This window comes from Rhamphochromis sp. 'chilingali', assembly GCF_963969265.1.
Source record: "Rhamphochromis sp. 'chilingali' genome assembly, chromosome: 1".
NCBI lineage: Eukaryota > Metazoa > Chordata > Actinopteri > Cichliformes > Cichlidae > Rhamphochromis > Rhamphochromis sp. 'chilingali'.
Genome location: NC_137929.1, coordinates 43,839,485 through 43,862,683, shown reverse-complemented (window position 1 = coordinate 43,862,683; position 23,199 = coordinate 43,839,485). Strand labels below are relative to the sequence as shown.

The window sequence follows — 23,199 nt, the reverse complement described above, 5'->3', positions numbered from 1 at the left end:
GTTAGGATTAAAAACTGGTATGTAGTCCTCACTTTCAACAAAATTTGAAATGGAGGCTCAGTGAGACAGCCTTTTGTTGCTATGTCATCTAATATTTGCCATGTGATTTGGACGCACCAGCACATCCATTAACTTTTTATTTTTGAAGGTTAGCATAAAAACTTTAAATAAGAAATCCTCTGCTCTGCCTGAAGATAACAAAATTCAACTATGCAAACACACACGCACACACAAACACACAGACTTTATATCGTTGTGGGGACATCTCATTGACACAATGCTTTCCCTAGCTGCTTACCTTAACCATAACCATCAAAAATGAATGCCTAACCCTGACACTTACCCTAAACCTAAACATAACCTAATTGTAACCCTGACACTAAAACCACATTTTGAGTCTCAAAATGCCTTCAAACTCGTGGGGGCTGGGGTTTTGGTTGCCACAGGGGCTGCCGGTCCCCACAAGTAAACTTCAAACTTTTGGTTCCCACAAAGATGTTAAAACCCATCCATACGATATCCATCACATTATTTACATTGCTCATGATAAAAGATAGTCATGATAAAAGTATTTGTGATCATTTATGCAATAAATGTGTCCATTACTGAAAACGTGTACTGAAAATATTTCTTAGTATCTATTCTGAACTGTGATAACAAGATTCCTCTTTTGTGTTTTTTTGTTAAATCTTCTTTTAAAATCAAGTGATAAACTCAGCAACAAAGAAGTCCATCTGGGCCAGCACATTCAGTCAGGTTTCAGTCAAAATGTGGTGATTCGGACAGTTGAAGAAGTAATTTGTCATCCTGAATACAACAGCACGACATACAACAATGACATTTGTCTGCTGAAGCTGTCAGCTCCTGTGTATTTCACAGACTACATTCAGCCGATCTGCTTAGCCTCAAAAAACAGCACTTTTCACAGTGGGATCAGCAGCTGGGTCACTGGTTGTGGTTTTGATTGTAAGTAAAAATAAAATCTATGTCTATGTCTATATATATATATATATATATATATATATATATATATATATATATATATATATATATATATATATATATATATTACAGTCTTATGATATATTCTTTCAAAAGTTGCTATCCTGCAATCTGTTTCAAAGATAGTGACGGGTATTTCTCCAACATCCAACAGATGTTACTATTCCAATAGTAGGAAGAAATGAGTGTCAGTGCCACTATAAACATGACAAAGTGATCACAGAGAACATGATCTGTGCTGGGCTCAGAGCTGGAAGTCAAGATTCATGTTGGGTAATCACAACTTTTTATTTGTTTCTTATGTAATCACTTGTTAAATGCTAGTGTGAAAAAATATTTATGTTTTTGTTTCTGCAATTATTCATATATGTATATAGTAGCATACCAGTTCTTATGGTTGTTTAATAGCTAAATCATTTTATTTGATATATTTTGAATCTTCCATAAGACAATTCTTTCTAAAATGACAGGACTGAGCTCCTTTGTGGAACAGGTCTACCAGCTAAAGTCACATTTATCGTGAGAAATATTTGTCAGATTTCATTTTATGAATTTACTATAATAGAAAAAAAACTCCAATGGGTTTTCAGTCTTTAATCTTTTCAGTTAAAAAGAACATGAAAACTATTAACTTCTTGAAAGTAACTCCAGTGCTATTTATGTATTATTTTTGTACAAATATACACAGACTGTAAATAAATGCTGGCCTTCTCCATTCTCTGTTTTGAAACTTCCATTTTTGTATTTATCTGCTACCATGTTGACTTTTACCAATTTCTTTTCTCAGTGGAAAAGAGGAGCTCCAATTATGATCAAAAAAGGATCAATCTGGGTGCAGAGTGGAGTTATGACCCTCCATGATTCCAATGGTTACCCAATGAAACTAGAAATCGGCACTCGTGTGTCCAAGTACCAGGAATGGATCAGAAACACAGTCACTGGGACACCACCAGGTTTCGTTAGCTTCACCTCTCCAGCCACGGACAGTGACTTAAAATTCACCTGCAGTGGTGAAAATCTGATCCACTTCACCCCTTTCACCTCACTCTGTTTTCTTGCTGTGTTGCTCCATGCATATTTTGGATGTGGCATATAACTCAAGATCCTGTACTAAAACAACAACGTCAAATACTTATACTTTAGTAGAGTACTTAAATTTTTACTTTTGCCCTTATGACATTTTACAACTTTGAGGTGAAGTAGTAGTTTCTATTCTATTTATGGGACAGCTTGGGTTTGTGGTTACTTTACTAATTAAATAATATTTTTGCTTCCAAAACATAACACACACACACACACACACACACACACACACACACACACACACACACACACACACACACACACACACACACAGTATTTATTCTAAACATTGTACTTTTTAAACATGTGACTAAGAGTTGAAACTATATAAACATTTTGACAAACTTTTTTTTGGCAAATATGATGATTTTTTTTATTATTATATTCTTTATACTATATTCTTAATTACTAAATACATTCTTTATGAATCTTTTGTTAAAGTTAGATTTTCATTAATAAATAAAATGGTGAAATTTCTTTTTTCTGTTTTTGGTTGAATCTGGTTCTTGTTTGACATCCTGACATTTCTTGTTTTGACAGGATTTTTGTGTACAGTTGTGCTTAATGATTAAATAAATACATAAATAAAACAACGTTTAAGCATTTCATTCCAGGCAGTAGAGAAATAAAAACAAAAAAACAAACAAAGCCGAAACCTTAAGAAATGTTTTAAAAAAATAGCTTTTCTACATCCAGGAGACAGTATATGACTATATGATTCTTCAGAGCTACGATATGAACATAGCTCTGAAAAATGATCCAATGGAGTAGTGCTAGAACCAAAACACATTAACAGTTGCCTTAAGTCACTTTATATTCTATGGTAAAGACCCTATTATAATGCAAACAAAACAGAGAAAAACCCAACATCATAATCAAGGGCTTCGGAGACAATGGGAAGAAAAAACTAAATTTAAACAGGAAGAAAACCTCAGCAGAACCAGGCTCAAGAAGGGGTGGCAAGGGGGAGGTAAGGAAGACAGGACAGAGATACTGTATACCAAAAGACAAAAAGGCATTTTAACCCTCAGCACCACATCACTACTAATACATGTCACATATTAGTCATTTAAACAGTAATGATTAAACATTTTTACTATACTATGAATAAATAAATATATATATAAATACTATATCTATAGATAACACAACAATTAATACATGTATTGTTTAATTAATAAAACATCAGAAAGTGATAAAAACACATTAGAAATAGCAATAGCTTCATAACAGACCAATAAATCAACACATTTTCATCAGCAGATGTTTGCATATTCAGTAAAAATATTTCAACAACAAGTTTTTGATTAAAATTATCAATGAACTTCAGCCTTACCTTATGTAAGGTAAGTTTCATGTTGGACTCATGGTCCTTTGTTAGTCCAGTTTAGGACAATGTCTCTGACGTATGTATCATATCAAATATATGTTATATCAAAACAAGGCCACACCTGCAGTTGTTTCAGTTTTTCACTGGTGTTTCCTGTTAGCTGGTAAACCTCACTCAGGTGGACACTCTGAGACAAGGAGCTGAGAGAGAGAAAAAAAGGGTCAATTATAAAGAAGAGAGAAAAGTGAAACCCTCCTCAGAAGGTCTGACTCGCATACCTGCAATCGACCTGTGATGGACTCCTGTTTGGTGTTCACGTCATCCCAGCGGCAGCCGCACTCCCTCGCTGTTGCCAGCAGCTGAGTCTGCAGGGTGCCCTGGAAGACCTGAGTTAATGTTCGACTCCTCCTGATCAGGCTGTCCAGCTGGATGAGCCGAGGTCTCCCCTCTTGCCACCGCCTCTGAACACACAACACAAATTGCATGTGAAGCAGGAGGTGCAGATTTTTTTTGCTATTCTTTTCTAAATCCAGGCTTAATCACGTGGAAGTATTTGGAAAACTTTTTTGGCCAGCGGACGACTGTTGTCTCGAAGAAAGTCAAATCAAATGTATGCGATACACAATCAATTCACAAGAACACATTAAAAAAGAAAGTCCCGTTCTTGCCTGATTTCAACTGAATTCTGCATCAAAACAGGGTAACAGAAGTAAAACGAGTGTTTGCAGCAAATCTGAGCACAAAGCTTCACTTTATACAAGCCTGCTACTAAAGTTCTCCTCTATGCAGATGACGTGGATCAACTTGGATCTGCTGTGCAAATGTTATAGATTCACGCTAAATGAAACAGTAGTCTGCATGACTCCAGATTCTGATCCCTCATCCTAATATGGTCCAAAAAGGCTCACAAAAAAACAAAACAAAGCAATAGCAATAAAGCAAATGTTGAGGCTTCTAAATACAAAGTCCATAAACCAATGGCTGACATGGGTTTTATCATAAGGGTGATAAATATACAACATATGTTCTTAAGACTAAAAGAATAATACAGATTTTAGTCTGAGGGATTTGATGTTCATTTACCTGCAGATGCACTATAATTCATTTGTGCAAACAAGAAATATCTACAGCTTTTCGGTCAGAGGTGGTCTTGTGATTTAAGCCAGGTAGATTTATGTGTTGATGCTACCTGCTTCATCATTGTGACTGGCTGCTGAGTGATATTTACAAACTTGAACCACGTGCTGAACTTTGGCCCAGCGTTGATACGTCTTGTTAGTATAATGAACTCTTCTTGGCTTAATGTATGACGGTGGATAAATTAAATGTACAACTGTTACGAAAAAAAATCATAGCTGGACTGATGGCCAGTCTAGCTATGGCCATGCCATCAGTTAACCCTTCACGTGCCAGCTGTTTGCCAACCCCTGGCTTAAACCCGACAATAACCTGTAACCCTGACACTAAAACCACGCGACCCTGAAAAGCAGGGGTGTCAAACTCAAATACACAGTGGGCCAAAATTCAAAACTGGAACAAGGTCGCGGGCTAACATTAATATTTATTGAAAAAAAAAATCTTCCTCCAGATTTAAGAATGAATCTCTTCTTATGGACTCAAACAAGTTTTGCTGAAAAACTAAATATGGAGAAAGCAAAGCTTAATACTAAACAATATTTATATTAGCTGTATAATACCAGTAGGCCAGCTCTAATAGTAATTTGGTATGGCTTCGCGGGCCAAATGTAATTAGGCTGCGGGCCAAATTTGGCCCGCGGGCCAGAGTTTGACACCTATGCTGAAAAGGATGGATGGACAAAGACGTCTAGACATACATACACACACAAACACACAAAAACACATAATGGAGGGAGAGTATAAAAAGCAGAGACCATGATGCTTGCATAAGGACCCCTAAAAGATATAAACAGCTCTGCTTGGAGCCAAATTGTTCCAATATAATTTTTGATCAAGTATATAGACTGAATCAAACACGTCTGGAAAATGAAAAGCATTCATATATTTAAGTTGGAAAAAAATTATATATATATAGATACATATAATTTGCTGGTGCTACACTGTGCTTCGAGGGTCAATAGCAGCATAACAGAACTCACTTATGGTACTGCATTCATTCTATAAAACAATAACTGTCTGTGACTTTAAACCGCAGTATAAATGCAACATTCAAGAAACAGTTAAAAGTAACGTAACCATAAACAATAAAACAATGACATCTAAACAGCAGCACATGTCCCAAGGCATGATGGGAGAGAACTAGTTGCTCCCCCAACACGCCACACAGCCCCCACCTGAGTGGATAGCTGTCCCCAGCAACCGACAAGTCCATAGCAAAGTCTCTGAGGTGTTGGGGAAGGCGACGGCGTCTTTGAGGACATTCCATGGGGGGGATCCGAAGACCAAGTCCACTGGGGTACGAAGCTCATGCCCGAACATCAAGGTCGCTGGAGTGCACTTAGTAGATTCCTGGACCGCCAAACAGTAGGCCATTAGGACCAGGGGAAGGTGTTGATCCCAGTCGCGCTGCTGGCGGGAGGTCAGGATAGCAAGCTGGGTGGGTAGGGTGTCGTTGAAGTGTCGCTTTGGGGATGCAGTGGCGTCATCCAGGTCTTCCTGATACCCAGCCGCTAACAGACCTCGTACGCAGAGTCGTACGTAGTGAGGAATGTAAAATTATTAACAAGATAATCGACCACTGATGTGGTAGTGTTCAGATAGCTGCTCTGCTCGATGAGCATTGAAGATGATAACAGTGGGTGGATTATATTCTTAAACTTAGTTACAGCGCTTTCAGAATGACCTCTAATGTGATAAAATCTACTCTCCACTGTTGTGGAGGGCGGGGCCCCGGTAACCCTATCTCAGGCAGGGTAAACTGTTCCCTTGATGTTTTCCTCATAAGGGGCCTGCTCTGGCCCCTGGAAGACAATTGACTATGGTTGCCGGTGTCTCTAGCTTCACATGTCTGAGAACAGAATCATCAATTACCAGAGTTTGACCCCCGGCAGGTGTGTTGCCAAGTGGGGAAACACAGTTAGACACATGAACAGGTTGATGGTGTACCTGGGGCTTCTGTTTAAGACTATGCGTCCTCGTCACCCAGCCGCCCTCTTTCCCCAGCTGCTTGGGGTCTGCCGGGGAACAGCTAGCGGGGCCTACACTATCTTCGGCTGCACCAGCTACAGGTGCCTGGCTAGCTACGAGTGAATGAAGGTTGTGACGCCGAGTCTCCAATTCAGTAATCCTGACCTCCAGAGCTGCAAACATGCTACATTTGTTACAAGTATCATTACTGCTAAAGGAGGCCGAGGAGTAACTAAACATCTGACACAATGAGCAGGAAAGTGCAGGAGGGACAGGTGAAGTAGCCATGGTGCTACGAGCTAAGCTAAGCTAGCAAAACAGTACAGAGACAGTGATTGAATACTTTGGCTATAAATTAGGTAGTGAGTACACAGAAGGTGTGCTGAAGCACACCTTCTGTGATGAAGCACGTGAAGATCATACTGTCAGCCAGAACCCTGTCCATTAGGTGCTCGAATGTGGCTGGGGTATTGCAGAGGCCGAAGGGCGTCACCTTAAACTGCCATAGTCCCTGGCCAATGGAGAAACCAGTCTTTGGGTGGGGCTCTGGCATCAGCTCCACCTGCCAGTAGCCACTGCGCAAATCAAGGGAACTCAAACAGCAGGACCCAGCAATGTCGTTGAGGGCATCGTCAATCTAGGGCAATGGGTAGAAGTCCTTGCGTGAGATGTTGTTGAGTAGACGATAGTCGACACAAAATCACCAGGTACCATCCTTTTTCCGAACAAGCACGGCCAGGGCTGCCCAGGGGCTGTTTGAGCGTTCTATGATGCCCGCCTCTGCCATTTCCCTGATCTTCTGCTCTGCTACGGCACACTTGGCAAGGGGAAGGTGACAAGAGCAGAGGTGGATGGGGTGTGCATCCCCAGTGTCAATGTCGTGTTGTACCAGGCTGGTTTGTATGCAGTCCTCATCCTTGGCTGCAAAGATGTCAGCAAACAAGTCAAGTAACTCCCGCAGCTGCTGTTGTTGATCAGACCCTCGCAGCTCCTCTGGTATAGGTCCTCGACAGCTTTCTTGGTCTCAGTGGACAGTTGCTGTAATGCTGAATAAGGGGAGGCCCCTTCCACCGCCAGTGGCGACAGGCCCTCAGGCTTCCTGACACTGGCTGAAAAAGTGGAGGCAGGCAGCGGGACTTCCTTGGTGGTGTGGAGCTCCACAGCCTCCTTGCCCAGGTAAAGGATTGCTCTTGACCCATCCACCGTGGCCTCCCATTTGGCCAGCAGGTCCAGACCAATGATGCATTGGTCCTGGATGCTGGCTAGTGACAAAATATAAATATATATTTTTTTGTGCTTATTTTCTGATTATATTGTTTTTGTACTTTGTAATAAAGTCTGGCAGAAAGAACTAGATCAGAGGGTGACAGGTTGCCTAGCAACAGAGGCTTCAGTAAGGGGAAGTTAAGAAACAGGAAGTTGCAGAGGCATATTAATAAAATACAGGAAACCAGACAGAAAAAGCGGAACTAGTAACATACACACACATTAGTCAGACCTGAGGGAGTTGTTTTGGTCGAAGCTCTGTGTGGGTGTGTGACGTATGGCAGAACTACATATACGTATTTCGCCGGCCATGCTTTTAGAACTGGGGGGTACATGCTTGTGTCTGCAGTTCTCCTTTTCTGGAAATATAAAATAAATATAATTTTTTGAACTTGACCACTCTGTGACGGAAGTCTTTCTCTGTCGCCAAAAGAATTCAAACAGAATTAAATACTAGCCAGAACCAGTGATCCACAGTGCAGTTAGCAACAGTCACCAGAAGGGATCTTTCCCCCTTAACTCTGGTGCGCTCCCTCGTGACTGTGGTGATGTGGTGCTGAGTGTGATTCGGTGGGTTGGCCGAGGACAGATTGCTGGTGGGGGGCAGTTCCTCTGTTGTGCCACCCCGCCTTAGTTTAACGGCAGCTGAGGTGCCAGGCTTCGTGGGCTCAGTGTTGGACAGTAGCGTGCAATGTGGCCTGGTTCTCCGTGTAGCTGGTCTGGCCTTAAACTCTGATTGCCGTCAGTTCTCTGCGTTGCATTGTGCGAATGACCAGAGGAGTCAGCTCTCACTTTGCCAGCTGGGGTGGATTTATTCTCCCATAACTGTTTATAATAAAAACAAAACAGTACAGCGACTTCACTTTACTGGACTTCTGCATGAACACCTCTCCTCAGCGGGGCCTCTAGGCGACTGAGGTGCAACATCACAACAAATCTAATTAACAAATAAAACTGCTAAAATACTAAAATGTATTTATAAACATATCTAACAAATTAAAATGCACTTCATTGTGACCATATAGCGACAATTACCTCATCAACAAAATTATTCTTTAGGGAGACTTCATTTACCAGTGGCAATTTTACATATTTTTTTTAGTTAAATATATCTAACAGTACGTTCAAACAGTGAACATGCATCACAAACAAACAAAAGATATAACCAGTATACATGACACAAAAATAAAAGAGGGAGCTCACATACCTCTTTAAAAAAATACAAAACAGTACAGCGACTTCACTTTACTGGACTTCCGCATGAACACCTTCAAGGGGGAGAGAAGGATAGTGGACCACATGAGAAACCGCCTGCATGCTCCTATGCTGTCATCTGAGAATGGCTAACTAGCATGTTACAATAAAGTGCTGTACTTGACAGAGAAAGAATAATTCACACTAAAACATGTAACAGAACAGTGAGACAAAATGCACAGAGGGAACGAGCACTGTTTGAATTACTTTTAGTTACTTTAACTGTGTTTATTCGCACTGTAACTGAGAACACTAGCTTACGCTCACCTCTCCTCAGTGGGGTATTAAACCCGATTCTTTGATCCCCATGATAGAACAGAGAAAACTCGATTCAGAAGTGGTCAAAACATTTATAATTCTTTATTCAATCATCTTCCGGAAGACAGAGCCCTGCACAGCCCAAAGCCAGTTGCAGAATCTCTAACATTAGAAGCTCAACATGAGTCTCATATAGGTGTTATTTTGGTACTTCACACGTCACACAGTTTCGATACAAACAACTCCTTTTACTCCGTTCCTCTTTTCTTTGTGTCTTACTTCCTGTGCAGCTTGCAATAACTTCCCCTTTCTGAGGTCTGTTACCAGGGCAACCTGTCATCATTCGTCTGAACTTAGTTTCACTCTCTGTCTGCTCCTCATATGCTGCAAAAACATGCAGTTTCCTGTCAGCCTGCGACCTAGTCAAGTCTGGGCCTTTCATAAAACAATCTAATCAGCAAATAAGAATAAGAATATATATTTATTTCTTAACAGGGGCCTCTAGGCAACTGAGGAAAATAGCACGCAGCTACAGCAAGTGACTTCGTGGAAAGTCAAAGGTCACACAAACAAAATAAAAGCTCCCATAATATAAATACAGAAAATAAACATGTATAAATAAACACTTATACATAACCAATACTGACAAAGCAAAGTAACACAGCAGGATGGATCTTTGGTGAAATATAAATTATTTTTTAATACACCTGTTACATCCGCATCAATGGCAGTTGTCCCTGGATTGGCCACCTGCTCGTCTAGTCGCCAAGATTGCCAGGGTGGTGTGATGGTGGTTTGGAGGGCCTTCTCCTCCTGGTCACTCCCTTTGTAGTCCATTTGACACATTTGTGACTTGTGCCAGGGCTGCATGCACCTGAGCTGAGCACATGCTCCACTCTTTCTGTCTCAGTTAGAGCTGCTGCCAGGGTTTCTGGTGCATGCAGACTGATGTGCTCTTGTAGTTGTTTTGACTGGAGACCCTGAACAAAAGCCTGGAGAGCAAGCTCTTCCTGTGCTGCAGCATCAAAAGCAGGGTACTCTCTTCATGCATAAAGACAAAGGTCTCCAGCATAGGCACCCAGACTCTCCTCTTGTCTCCGTGGGCGGCTGGCAAGTTTATCTTAGGCATCATCTGCATGTTTATGGAGCCCAAACCTGCTCTGCATTGCTCTGGCTACAGCAGGACAACTTAAACGCTCTTCTGGCTGAAGATCTGTGAGGATCTGCAGGGCCCTGCCTTCCAAGGCGAGAGCGACTTGGACAGCTGTTTCCTCTGTTGTACCATCTGTTTAGTCAACACGTTCTCACTCCCAACTCGTCAAACGTGTGACGCATGGTCAGGCTCCCTCTGCTTCACTTATGGACGCGCAGGGTACCCCCCTCGCGTCGGGAATTGACGTGAAGGGTCCTCCGATTGAAGAGATTGCTGCAGAAGTGCCTGTTGTCAGTATATTTAGACATTTTCCAAATCACATTGTAGTGACATATACAGAACACAATAAATTATATAATGTAAATAACTACCTGAAAAACAGGTAGAACGATTCTTTTGTATCGTTTATTGCATTTACGGAGGGAGTGGTGTATGCTGGGTAATGGCACAGCTAGCTACTGGGTGACTTTATTCACCCGCTTCAGCTGTTATCAGTCCATACAATGGGCGTTGAAATACTTATAAAATACTTAAATAATACTTATTTTCCACCCTAATTTACAAATAAATTCTTTACAAATCCTACCATGTGAATTCATGCATTTTTTTTCACATTCTGTCTCTCACAGTTGAAGTGTACCTCTGGTGCAAATTACTGACCTCTGTCATCATTTTAAGTGGGGGAACTTGCACAATCGGTGGCTGACTAAATACTTTTTTGCCCCACTGTACTTCTTAAATGAAGGCAAGTGTTTGTCCTTTTTTGTTCCTCAGGTACAGTACGTGATATCAAGGGCAGGTGGTCAACACTGGGGGTAGACAAGAAGCAGAAGTACTTCCAAGAGGGAGCTGCAGTGAGGACACAGCCAGGTCACTGAGGTCAGAGGTCAGAATCTGAAACAGCTCAGGTTTATATTTTAGAGGATATAAAAAATCAAAATGTATTTATAAAGAAACCTTTAAATAATAGTCATAATTATGATTATTATAAGAAATATCAAACATTTAAGTGGATTTTCTGTTACACATATCGTGTTAGCCCTGCAATAAACTGGCAGCCCGTCTTATTCCTGTATCAGCTGGGATAGGCTTCATCCTCCCGCAACCCTGAATTGGATACATTGTATTCCAATTATGTAATCTGATCATTTACAAACTCAAGGTATCTAATCAAAATGTAAGTAATAATTATAAAATGGGAAAGCAGAAATAAGTGTGACATGAATGTAAATGTGTGAGCTGACATAGAGGACAGCTACATGCAGTCTGAAAAACCTTTGTTGTCAAGTTTGCAGGTCTATCAGCACGAGACATTCTTACATAGAAGAGACATTAAAGTCTCTAACTCAGTGAAGCATTATTGGTCCCGTCTGTTTGGATAAATATAGTAAGTTGATGTATGTGCATTTATTGACACATTTTCTTAAGTGCTTATCCAGTTCAGGATCACAGTGGAGCTGCAGCTGGATATGTTCACTAAATAAACCTTACAAAAGTTAACAATAAACCTGCATCCATGTACGTTGTTGTCCACAGGATGAGAAAATCAAACTGGAACACTGTGGAACATGTTAATAAATGTTCGTGTGTTTATGCCTGTGTCTTTCACAGGAGGCGCTGGAAGGTTTCCCTAATAGTTCCTGGTGAATCAAAGCAGAACCATAAAGGTTGCTGGACTGCATGATGGCCTTACCCCTGAGCAGTCATCCTGTTAAAGGAGGAACCAGTTAGAAGCTGTTTTCAAAGTAGCTGAGCAGATTTCATCTCAAGTAAGCAATTAACTGTTTCAGAATCAGAATCAGAATCAGAAAGGGGTTTATTGCCAAATGTTGAGCAGGTTTACAACATTAGGAAATTGCTGCGGTGCTTCAGTGCAAACATAGTGTCATAAAAATATAAAAATAAGAATAGGAATTAAAAGTGCTCCATAGAAAGATATGTGCATGAGATATACATGAGCTATATACATGAGAATAAGAATTAAAAGTGCTAAGTAGATAGATACATACATGATATATACATGAGTGCAGGTGGTGATCAGTGCCAAACATGGAATGATGCAGTGACACAGCGTAGGGTCATGTGTTAGTGGCGGGGGCAGTCATGTGGTTATTGTTCATGTGTCCAACAGCAGAGGGGAAGAAACTGTTCTTATGGCGAGAGGTTCTGGTGTGAATGGACCGGAGCCTCCTGCCTGAGGGGAGCAGGTCAAACAGACTGTGTCCAGGGTGAGAAGGGTCAGCTGAGATCCGAGCTGCACGCCGCAATGTCCTGGAGGTGTACAGGTCCTGCAAAGATGGGAGTCTGCAGCCAATCACCTTCTCAGCAGAGCGCACAACACGCTGCAGTCTCTGTTTGTCCCTGATAGTGGCTCCAGCGTACCACACGGTGATGGAGGAGGTGAGGATGGACTCGATGATTGCAGTGTAGAACTGCATCATCGTCCGTGTTGGCAGGTTGAATTTCTTCAGCTGCCTCAGGAAGTACATCCTCTGCTGGGCTTTCTTGATGACGGAGGTGATGGTGGGCTCCCACTTCAGGTCCTGGGTGATGGTGGTAACAAATGCTCCTTCTGCTTCCAATTTAGAAGAAGAAGAATGCGAAGGCTTCAGCGAAGTGGCGTTCATGGTCTCAGTGAACAGTCATGGTCACACACTGCATGTGGTTTTAAAAGCAACATGTCTGTTCACTACAACAATGGAGATGTGTAATATTAGTGCAGCTACGGTTTGTTTTTGAGCATCAGTTCTGTTTTCTACTTTGATCACTTAGACCAAAAAAGTGTTGTTTTCAGATTCTTTCTTTTACATCTATAAACCACCTGTTCATTTTTTTATTACAATTAGTTTCACATAAATGTTAGTGTTTCCTTTATGATCTTTTAATGCTTACACTACACTGTACATGTCTACATTAGAGACATTTCTGTTTCCTGTTTCTGTTGACTCAGAGTTGTGAAATGTTCTTTTATTTGATGCACAATATGAAGCTCATAATTTTCTTACAAATAAAACTCTAATGACAAACATGAACAGCTGTGCTTATTTCTGAGACATGAGTTTTGAATGTGTTGATATTTAGACAGTGTGCATCTGTATGCTGAAACTGTAATGGTGAACCTGAGGTGATGGTCAACAGAAGGCAAATATATATCAATATAAAACAATATTGAAGTAATGTCTTTACCCTCTGCAGCGTGTGCACGCTGTGCACGCAATCACCTTATTCACTGTAGTAAACATGCATTGCTAGCTCACGTGACTGACTGTCTCCATGGTTACATCGTATATTATTAGCTATGTAAACAGCTTCCAAAGATACCGCCATAGCTCTCTGCAGCTATAACACTTTCACACTTTGCAAATCATTTCATGTTTTTGATAGTTATGAAGAGAGAATATGTTTTTAAGGTCATGCTAGGCGGTTGCTATGGTGGTTGCTGTGGACTTGGCTGGACCGCGTCCGATTCCTGTTATTAGCTGTCCGCCGCAGGAAGGCTGCGTTCCATTTACAAGTAGTGACAGTCTGCCGCAACTCGGACTCAAACCCCGCTTTGTTCTGTAATTATAGGCCTTTTATAGCCGTACATGACACGCACACACACACATAAAGCATTTTGCCTCACCATGAGAATGCAACTTTACCTAACCTAACCTTAAAGTATCTGATATAGGATAGAAAAATGAAGCAACCAGAGATTTAATGATGAAGACTCTGGGTTCTGTAGTTCACATTTTACAGTCCTGAATGACTCTTTGCATATGATTTATTGAAGAGGACTTTAGAATGCACTTTACATTTAGACTGTTGCTGTTTCATTTTTTACATTGTTGCCGTGTTATGTCATGAATAAGGTTCACCTGCTGGGGGTTTGATGGATCAGCTGGAGAATACAGTCAAAGACAGACTTCATTCATCATATGCAAGAATCCTAGTTGGATTTTTGTTGTCACTCGTGTTTTTGAACCAAATATTGAAAACAATTCTGACAGACTGGATACCTGGTCAGGGTGTACATTACCTTTTACTCAAGCATCCCAGGACAGAGCCCTGCCCCACCATGAGCCTGGGTGGATACATGGTTATTAATATAAAAGGACCGATACTGAATATGAATATTTCATGGAAATTGAATTATAATACAAATTAGTAATAAGGGTTTCTCTTCACCCTTATCTACCCCATACTCAAAGAGCTGCGGGCAGAGAGGGTGACAGGCGAGGATGGCACTGAAGAGAAGATGCTCGGTTTCTGGAGTCTCCTGGTCCTGTCAGTATTAGTAGGATGCATCTGCTGTGTCTTCTCGTGGATGCTCACCTACCTTGACTCGTTCCATCCTGGTATGGATTTCCCAACACTGCGGACAGTGGCCCACGTCAGAGACGTTTAATATTGATTACATATGTCTGAATTGCTAACCCTAACCCTAGCTCAACAGACCACAATGCCCTGGACTGTCAGTATTATTACATGCTGTGAACATAAGTAGCTTTGATCACAGTTTATGTTGTAAAAGAGAAGGAATATTGAAAGAAAGATCAACATTGTGATATTATTTCTTCCAAACTGACCAGAAACATGCTTGTCAGACTCTCACAGCAAAGGATCAGACTCACTGTGCATGACAGCTCAGGCCAATGATGTCTGTTAGATTGTCAGTTGTTTAGTGCTTCTGCACAGTTAGGGTCACCGTCTCTATTTCAGAATAATTAATATGCGGAAAACACTAAAAGTTGATTGTCTTCCAATATTCTAGCATAATTAAAAAACTTTGACTTTGTAAGTACATATTATTAGTCCTAATGCCAGTATGAGTCTTCATAACTCCTGCTTTGAAATACTGAACTTTGAAATTGACCTGATGAAAGATCATTTACAGTGGCACTCTGTCAGGATCATTCTGACTGTAAGATCACTGTATTAATCTGAATCCTTCTGAAATGTGCTGTGAATGAATGCTGATGCAACTCACTGTGGGAAAGCTGTTAATAAAATGAATCTGTGACACATGCAACACATTCACAGAGGAAGAGGACACAAAGGGAGGACACGCAGAGGCTGTGTTGAAGTCAGAAATCCAAATCTTTATTAAAAAACAGGCGGCGGTTACAAACAGGAAGACAAGCAATCCATCAAACAGTCTACAGGGTCAAACATTCAGAGAATTCAAACAGCAGTAAAAAATAACTGGACACTGAAAAACTTAAAGCAATGTGTGACGCAATAGAAGGAAGCAGCGCAGTATATTCACTGAATTATCATCAATTACAAAAGAGAAAAATGACGATTTCTAAGGATTATTTTCTTAAATACAGTTAGTGTGGCTGGTAAAGATGGAAACATACAGAATGTAAACTGTGTGAGTTTGTGAACTTTGTTAGTAACAAATGAGGTAAAAAAAAAACAAACAAAAAACAAAACAGACAAAACACAGAAAGAGGCTCTCAGTATTCATTAATAATTAGAAAGAAACATTCTGGTCGTGGATTTTTACAGTCTTAGTTCCGCTCGCTGTCATCATTATAATCATCATGATCAATGGCGAGGTCCTGAGGTGGGTGGGGCTGTCTCTGGTGACGTCACCATGAAGGAACAGCATCTGGCACGTGTTGGTGAAACATCCCAGTACACTGGTGTAGTTTCCTCTCCAGCTGTTTGACATGTGACACTTGAACATTAAGGGGAAGAAGAAGAAGAAACAGTGTTAGGTCAGGTGACCACATGGTTTCTAAAGTAACTGACAGGAAGTAACCTGGCCGTTAGAAATGGATTGCATGTGTTTAGAGTTACTGGAGTTGGGTAACTCTACTTACCAAAAGCAGAAGCACACAGATGAAGGATCACATGCTGAATGTTGCAGGAACATGCTCATGTGTGGTGGCCATTCAGTGCTGCTCCGGCAGGTTAGACAGTCCAAGACTGATATGCTGCCCATCTGAGAGTTTGAAAACACACATGCAAAGATTTATTTTGTATTACAGTCAAAGTTGGATGTTCATTTGTCCTTTAAAAATGTTTGTGTATTTGAAAGCACTAAGGCTACGTTCACACTGCAGGCAAAAGCGCATCAAATCCGATTTTTTTGACCCTATGCGACCCATATCCGATCATGGTATGACAGTGTGAACGGCACAAATCCGATATTTTCAAATCCGATCTGGGTCACTTTCGTATGTGGTACTGAATCCGATACATATCCGATGTTTCAGAAAGCGACTGCTGTTTGAACGATCATGTCGCATTAAATCCGTCTTTTATGTCACTGACACAAGACAGACGCCAATTATCAGCGCCAGAGAAGACATTGCGAATGCTTCCTGGCCATCCGGTGAGACTGCTGGGAAGACAACGTTGGAGAAACGTGAACATTTTATTTGTACTGCATAACCTGCAGATTCTGACAGAAATCTGCAACTGTCCTTTGCAGCACCGCTCCTCTAAAACAGCAATAAGGATCATTATTAGGTTATTTACATTATTATGTAAATAACAAAATAACTTAAAGCAAAAATTGGGAAACATGAAGTCCGAAGTCTTTATATTAAGGGCCATCAGTCAAACAATACTGTTGCTCTGGGTCTAAACAGAGCGTGTTGTGTGTGACGTCTTCTTTTGCGCATGCGGGCCGCTTTGAGCGTTCACACTAGAACGCGTTTGCTGTCGCATTTTATTTGTAGTGTGAACGAGCAGACAAAAAAATCAGATTTGATCAAAAAATCGGAATTGAGCATTAAGACCTGCAGTGTGAACATAGCCTAACATTTAAGGATGACTTGGATCGTCTCCTGAAGCCTGGGACTCCTAGTGTTAAAGGGGAGACAAGTGTATCCACTGATCTATGTCACTTTACCTGGATGATGACTCCTCTCCCCCTCACTCAGAAACACTCCTAATATAACCAAGCAAATAAATAATATTGAAGATTTACTTACATCATTACAAAAACAGCAAAAACATCTCCCTTTGATTCCATTTCTCCATTCCTGCTGAACATCAGGCAACAAATATCTCAATAAATCACAGTAAAATGTAAAGCACATGTTTTCTCTGCTTTGTCTAACCTCTGCAGAGCCTCTGTCAAGAACAACATAACTGTAAGCATAAAACAAATATACATTTCATAACACGTCACTGGACAAACCTCGGTCAGTTGATTTCCTCTGTGCAGTGCAGACGAACATCAGTCAGCAAGTGACTCTGCTGGTTCTTCTGAGGAAACACCACCGTCTCTCCACACCGTCACCATCTGTGAGCACAAACTGCTGCTCTGCCAGCATGTAGGAAATCACATATCACACACACAGGGGTGAAGAAACATTAGAGCTCAACTTTGGATACTTTAGATCTAAACAGATCAAAGTAGCTCTTAGTTTCAGCAATCAGACAAACAATGATACCAAACTGATTCTGTATGAATACAATATGGTATTTTCAATGCAGGTGTCAAATTAATTTATTAAAACTAATACAGATATATGTTTGTTTGTTTTTTGATAAATTAGTTTGCTAAATTATAAGAATATATATTTTTTTTCATTTAACAATTGCAACTGAAAGAAATTAAATATTGAACAAAAATATATTGTCACATTCTGAGCATGCTCAGCACGCTGACAGACTTGAAGTTGCTACAGATTGTAAGAAGTGATAATTATAGGGAAAAAACTTCTCTTTTTCATCCGTTTAATCAAACATTTGATGCCTCAGCTGTCTCAGTCCTATAGCGTTCTGCAACTACAACTAACCTGTACCTGGATTAGATAGGTCTCTGGAGGTGCCTCCCCGTTATAGCATGGTAGCTTCATGCTCCTGTCCTGATTTGTATTTGAGGGAAGAGACATACGACTGGGGGTCCATTGTGCGTCAAAACAATGATTTTATTAAAACACATATATGTGGGAAGTCGAGCACAATCACTCAAACAGCATCGATCTTCTCCGGACAATAAATGGGGTGTCATATATATAACATAGTTGATGACGAGCATTATGTGTCAGAGCAGATAAATAAACATGCATGTTCCAGTAATTCCAGCTCGGACATATTCTAAAAAAGAACAGTTCCTTCCTCTGTTCCTCCGCCACCGCCAGATGCTTCCTGTTATTTCACTTACTGCACTTCAGAACAGAACATGAGCATGCCGTTTACAAGCAAAACAAGTCTATATACTGTGCATGTGTGCAGGCAGCCCGTGTGTCTTTACCTCAGTGCATGACCTCACTCGACAAACAAAGACATTTTAGAAATATACGTCCTGACTCCGTTTGAGTCAACTGTTACCAGGCAAACTCCAATGCAGCAGGCTGCTGAGGGCACACACAGGCCTTTAATATGTGGTAAATTGTACTGTAAGTATGTATGCAATTCTTTCAATAGCTGTGGGTCACTTTGCACAATTGATCGGTCGAACATCGCGTCGGCTGTAGCTTCAAACCATTAATTAACTTGACCGAGCTTCAACTCTTTAACTCAGCCACTGGTAGGATTTCTGGATATCAGCCACCTCCTCTATCTGCCGGTGGTACATACCGTGCAGGGGCCTGTCCTTCCATGATGGTTCCTCGTCTCCCTCCTCTTTCTTGGGTTTCTGCTGCCTGAGGTATTCACTGAGCACTCGGTCAGTTGGGGCCATCTTCCCAATGTATTCTTGGATGTTCATTGTCTCATCCTGGACTGTGGTGCTGACACTCACCAGTCCCCGGCCCCCTTCCTTCCGCTTAGCGTACAGCCTCAGGGTGCTGGACTTGGGGTGAAACCCTCCATGCATGGTAAGGAGCTTTCTTGTCTTTATGTCAGTGGCTTCTATCTCCTCCTTTGGCCAGCCTATTACCCCAGCAGGGTACCTGATCACGGGCAGGGCGTACGTGTTGATGGCCCGGATCTTGTTCTTACCATTCAGCTGACTCCTCAGGACTTGCCTGACCCTCTGCAGGTACTTGGTGGTTGCAGCTTTTCTAGCAGCCTCTTCATGGTTCCCATTCGCCTGCGGGATCCCCAGGTACTTGTAACTGTCCTCTATGTCTGCAATGTTGCCTTCTGGTAGTTCAATCTCCTCAGTTCTGACTACCTTCCTTCTCTTTGTTACCATCCGACTACACTTCTGCAGTCCGAACGACATTCCGATGTCATTGCTGTATAGCCTGGTGGTGTGGATCAGTGAATCGATGTCTCGTTCACTCTTGGCATACATATATATATATTTTCTGCACGCATTATGTGTTGCTAGCGGAATGGAAATCAGTGGATGTCATGTGGTAGCCATCTAAAAAAAGAAAAGTGAAGTTATTCTGGGTTGTGTATTCAAAAGAAATACAACAGTAGATACATACTACACCGGGAATCTGTAGTTTTGTTGGCAGATAAAATAATTGTATAATTTTTTTTTAAATGACATTTTGTGTGTGTTGATGCGAAATGCATCCAATTATTATTTTCCCTGTTGGACTGCCTGATTACAGTACAAGCACACCTAAAAACACACAGCTTTCACTTCATTTTTATATAGAAATTTAGTTGATTAATTCGATCGATTCCAGTCACCCGGAATGACGTCACCACGTTGCGGAGCGTCATTTACCTGGCAGGAAACACGGCGGCTCAAACGCTCAAAAGTTTGGTTATGCTTTATGAGAATGGATGACAACAGGGCAACTTGCAATACTTGCAAAGTAGATATTTAATTTAAGGGAGGAAACATTACGAATATGCAAAAGCATTTGCTCATCAAACACGCGATATCCTTAAATGAATGTCGTGTTTTTAATTTCACTCCGGACTCGTGAATCTCAGCCCAGCAGCAGCGGTAACGTTTGCACGTCCTCTCCCGTTAATGCGGCAGGTAAATACCGTAATTGTCGGGCTATAAGCCGCTACTTTTTCCACAAGCTTTGAACCCTGCGGCTTTTAGTCAGGTGCGGCTTTTCTGTGGATTGTCCCTGATTTTTGTCATATCGTAAGACGATTTGTTTTGTTTGTTCCGCTGTTGTACGGCACTACGTTGCCTGGTGGAAGGACATGTGATCAGACACACAGTATCGGGGTTCAAGAGTGGTATGTTGGCCACGTGTCCATCCGCCAGGCAACATAGTGCCGTACAAGTAGCGCGAAAAACAAACTTCAAAGTAGCGGTACGCGTTCAGCGGGAGTCGTGGATGACGAGCGGCGATAAACTTGCGAAAAGCAAGTTATGCTCAACTCCACCGGTGGAATCTGACAGCGTGGAAAAGTGTGAAAACATCCATGATCACCAACGGATTTCGAAGGGCTGGACTGCTGCATGATGGAGAGGAGGACACTGCCACGGCCCTTCAGAGGGTGTTCGACTCTGACACTGACAGCGAGGATTTGTTTGGTTTTGTAAGTGACAACGAAGGAAAGAAGCTGAGAGTGGATGACGAAGCCACTCTGAGCCTGTTCGTTTCTGACACTGGAGAAGAGGACTTTGGTGGTTTTAGTGCGCAGGAAGATGGTGGTGAATGACTGACTTTTCTTCTTGTTAAAGCGTGTGACTGCACCTGAGCCTAAAAGGTAGTCTGAATCTATTTTTCTGGTGTGCTGTAGGTTATTGTTATGTACTACATTTATTACTCATTTATGAAGCACAGTACATGTTTCCTACTTGTAATTACCGCTACTTGTACATATTGTATGCTAATGTGAGAGATGCATACAGAGCCACCCCCCTCCCCCCACTAGGGAAGTCAGACCACAACCTGGTTTACCTACAGCCACAATACACACCCCTCGTCCAAAGGCAGCCGGTCACAACGCGCTCCATCCGGAGATGGACCCCAGAAAAGGAGGATGCTCTGAGGGACTGTTATGACACCACAGACTGGGATGTGCTCCTGAGCCCACATGGTGAGGACATAGAGGGGGCGACACACTGTCTTACAGACTACCTCAACTTTTGTGTGGACACGGTCGCCCCTGCTAAGACGGTACGGTGTTATCCTAATAACAAACCGTGGGTAACACAGGAAGTCAAAGCTGTCCTCAACATGAAGAAGAAGGCTTTCAGGAGCAAAGTGAAGGAGGAGATGAAGGCAGCACAGCGGGAGGTGAAACGCTGCCTGAGGGAAGCAAAGGACACCTACAGGAGGAAGGTGGAGCAGAAGTTGGAGAGGAACAATATGAGGGAGGTCTGGAATGGTGTGAAAACCATCACAGGCCACAACACCAAGAAAAGCACAGTGGGGGGGACTGTGGAGAAGGCAAACGAACTCAACAACTTCTTCAACAGGTTTGACCAGCCCACAACCCCCCCACCCTCACCTTCACTACAGAGTCCAATCCCCACTCTCCTACCTCCCTCGCTTCCCCCCCTTCCTGACACCATGACACCCCCCTCCTCCAATCCCTCTCTCAGCAGCAAGACATCTCCCCCCCTCCCCTCTTCCCAAACATCTCCCAGTGTCACAGTGGATCAGGTCAGGAGACAACTGAGGAAGCTTCGCCCCAGAAAGGCAGCAGGCCCAGACAAGGTGTGTCCTAGGATGCTAAAGGCGTGTGCTGCTGAACTTGGGGAGCCGCTACAACGAGTCTTCAACCTCAGTCTGCGACTGGGGAGAGTGCCCGCCCTATGGAAGACATCCTGCATCGTCCCGGTCCCCAAAAAGAACCGGCCCAATGAGCTGAATGACTTCCGACCGGTGGCACTGACGTCACATCTTATGAAGACTCTAGAGCGGCTCTTCCTCAACCTCCTCCGACCACAGGTACAACATGCCCAGGACCCACTACAGTTTGCATACAAGGCGGGTGTCGGAGTGGAGGATGCCATCCTGTACCTCCTACACAGAGCCCACTCACACCTGGATGGGGGAAAAGGCACGGTCAGGATACTGTTTCTTGACTTTTCCAGTGCCTTTAATACCATCCGGCCCTGTATGCTTCAAGAAAAACTGAACAGGATGGAGGTGGACCCCTGCCTGGTGGCTTGGATCTCCGACTACCTCACCGACAGACCACAGTACGTCAGGCTGAAGGACATCACGTCTGACACTGTGGTCAGCAGCACAGGAGCACCACAGGGAACTGTGCTGTCCCCTCTTCTCTTCACCCTGTACACCTCTGACTTCTGCTACAACTCTGAATTATGCCACATTCAGAAGTTTGCAGACGACACAGCCATCATGGGGTGTATCTGGGATGATCAGGAAGAGGAGTACAGAAGTCTGGTGAGGAACTTTGTCGCATGGAGTCACACAAACCACCTGCAACTCAACACCTCAAAGACTAAGGAACTGGTTGTGGACTTCGGGAGGTCTAGAGCAGGTCCACTGCCGGTTCAGATAGAGGGGGAGGAGGTGGAGGTGGTCAACAAGTACAAGTACCTCGGGCTGTGGGTGGACAATAAACTGGACTGGTCATGCAACACAGAGCACCTGTATAAAAAAGCCCAAAGCCGACTGTACTTCCTCAGGAGGCTGAGGTCTTTTAACATCTGCAGGAAGCTCCTGAGGATGTTTTACCAGTCGGTGGTTGCTGGAGTACTTTTCTATGCTGTGGTGTGCTGGGGGAGCAGCACAGCAAAGAAGGACTCATCCAGGCTGGAGAAACTGATCAGGAGGGCTAGCTCTGTGGTCGGCATGAAGCTGGACACTCTGGTGACAGTGGCAGAGAAAAGGACATTAAAGAAACTGATGGACATTATGGACAATGCTGGGCATCCTCTGCACACGGCCATTAACAACCAGAAGAGTCTGTTCAGTGACAGGTTGCTTCTCCCAAAGACAAGAACTAACAG

General features: G+C 42.4%; 1 long non-coding RNA gene across 1 annotated transcript; it reads right to left on the bottom strand.

The window, feature by feature from the left end:
* Positions 1 to 15,596: 15,596 nt before the first annotated feature.
* LOC308403189 lies at positions 15,597 to 17,342 on the bottom strand. Its single transcript, XR_013972874.1, has 3 exons — positions 17,302 to 17,342; positions 16,265 to 16,386; positions 15,597 to 16,119 (listed from the first exon to the last, which is right to left on the bottom strand). It is a non-coding gene; the product is annotated as an uncharacterized lncRNA (long non-coding RNA).
* Positions 17,343 to 23,199: the final 5,857 nt, after the last annotated feature.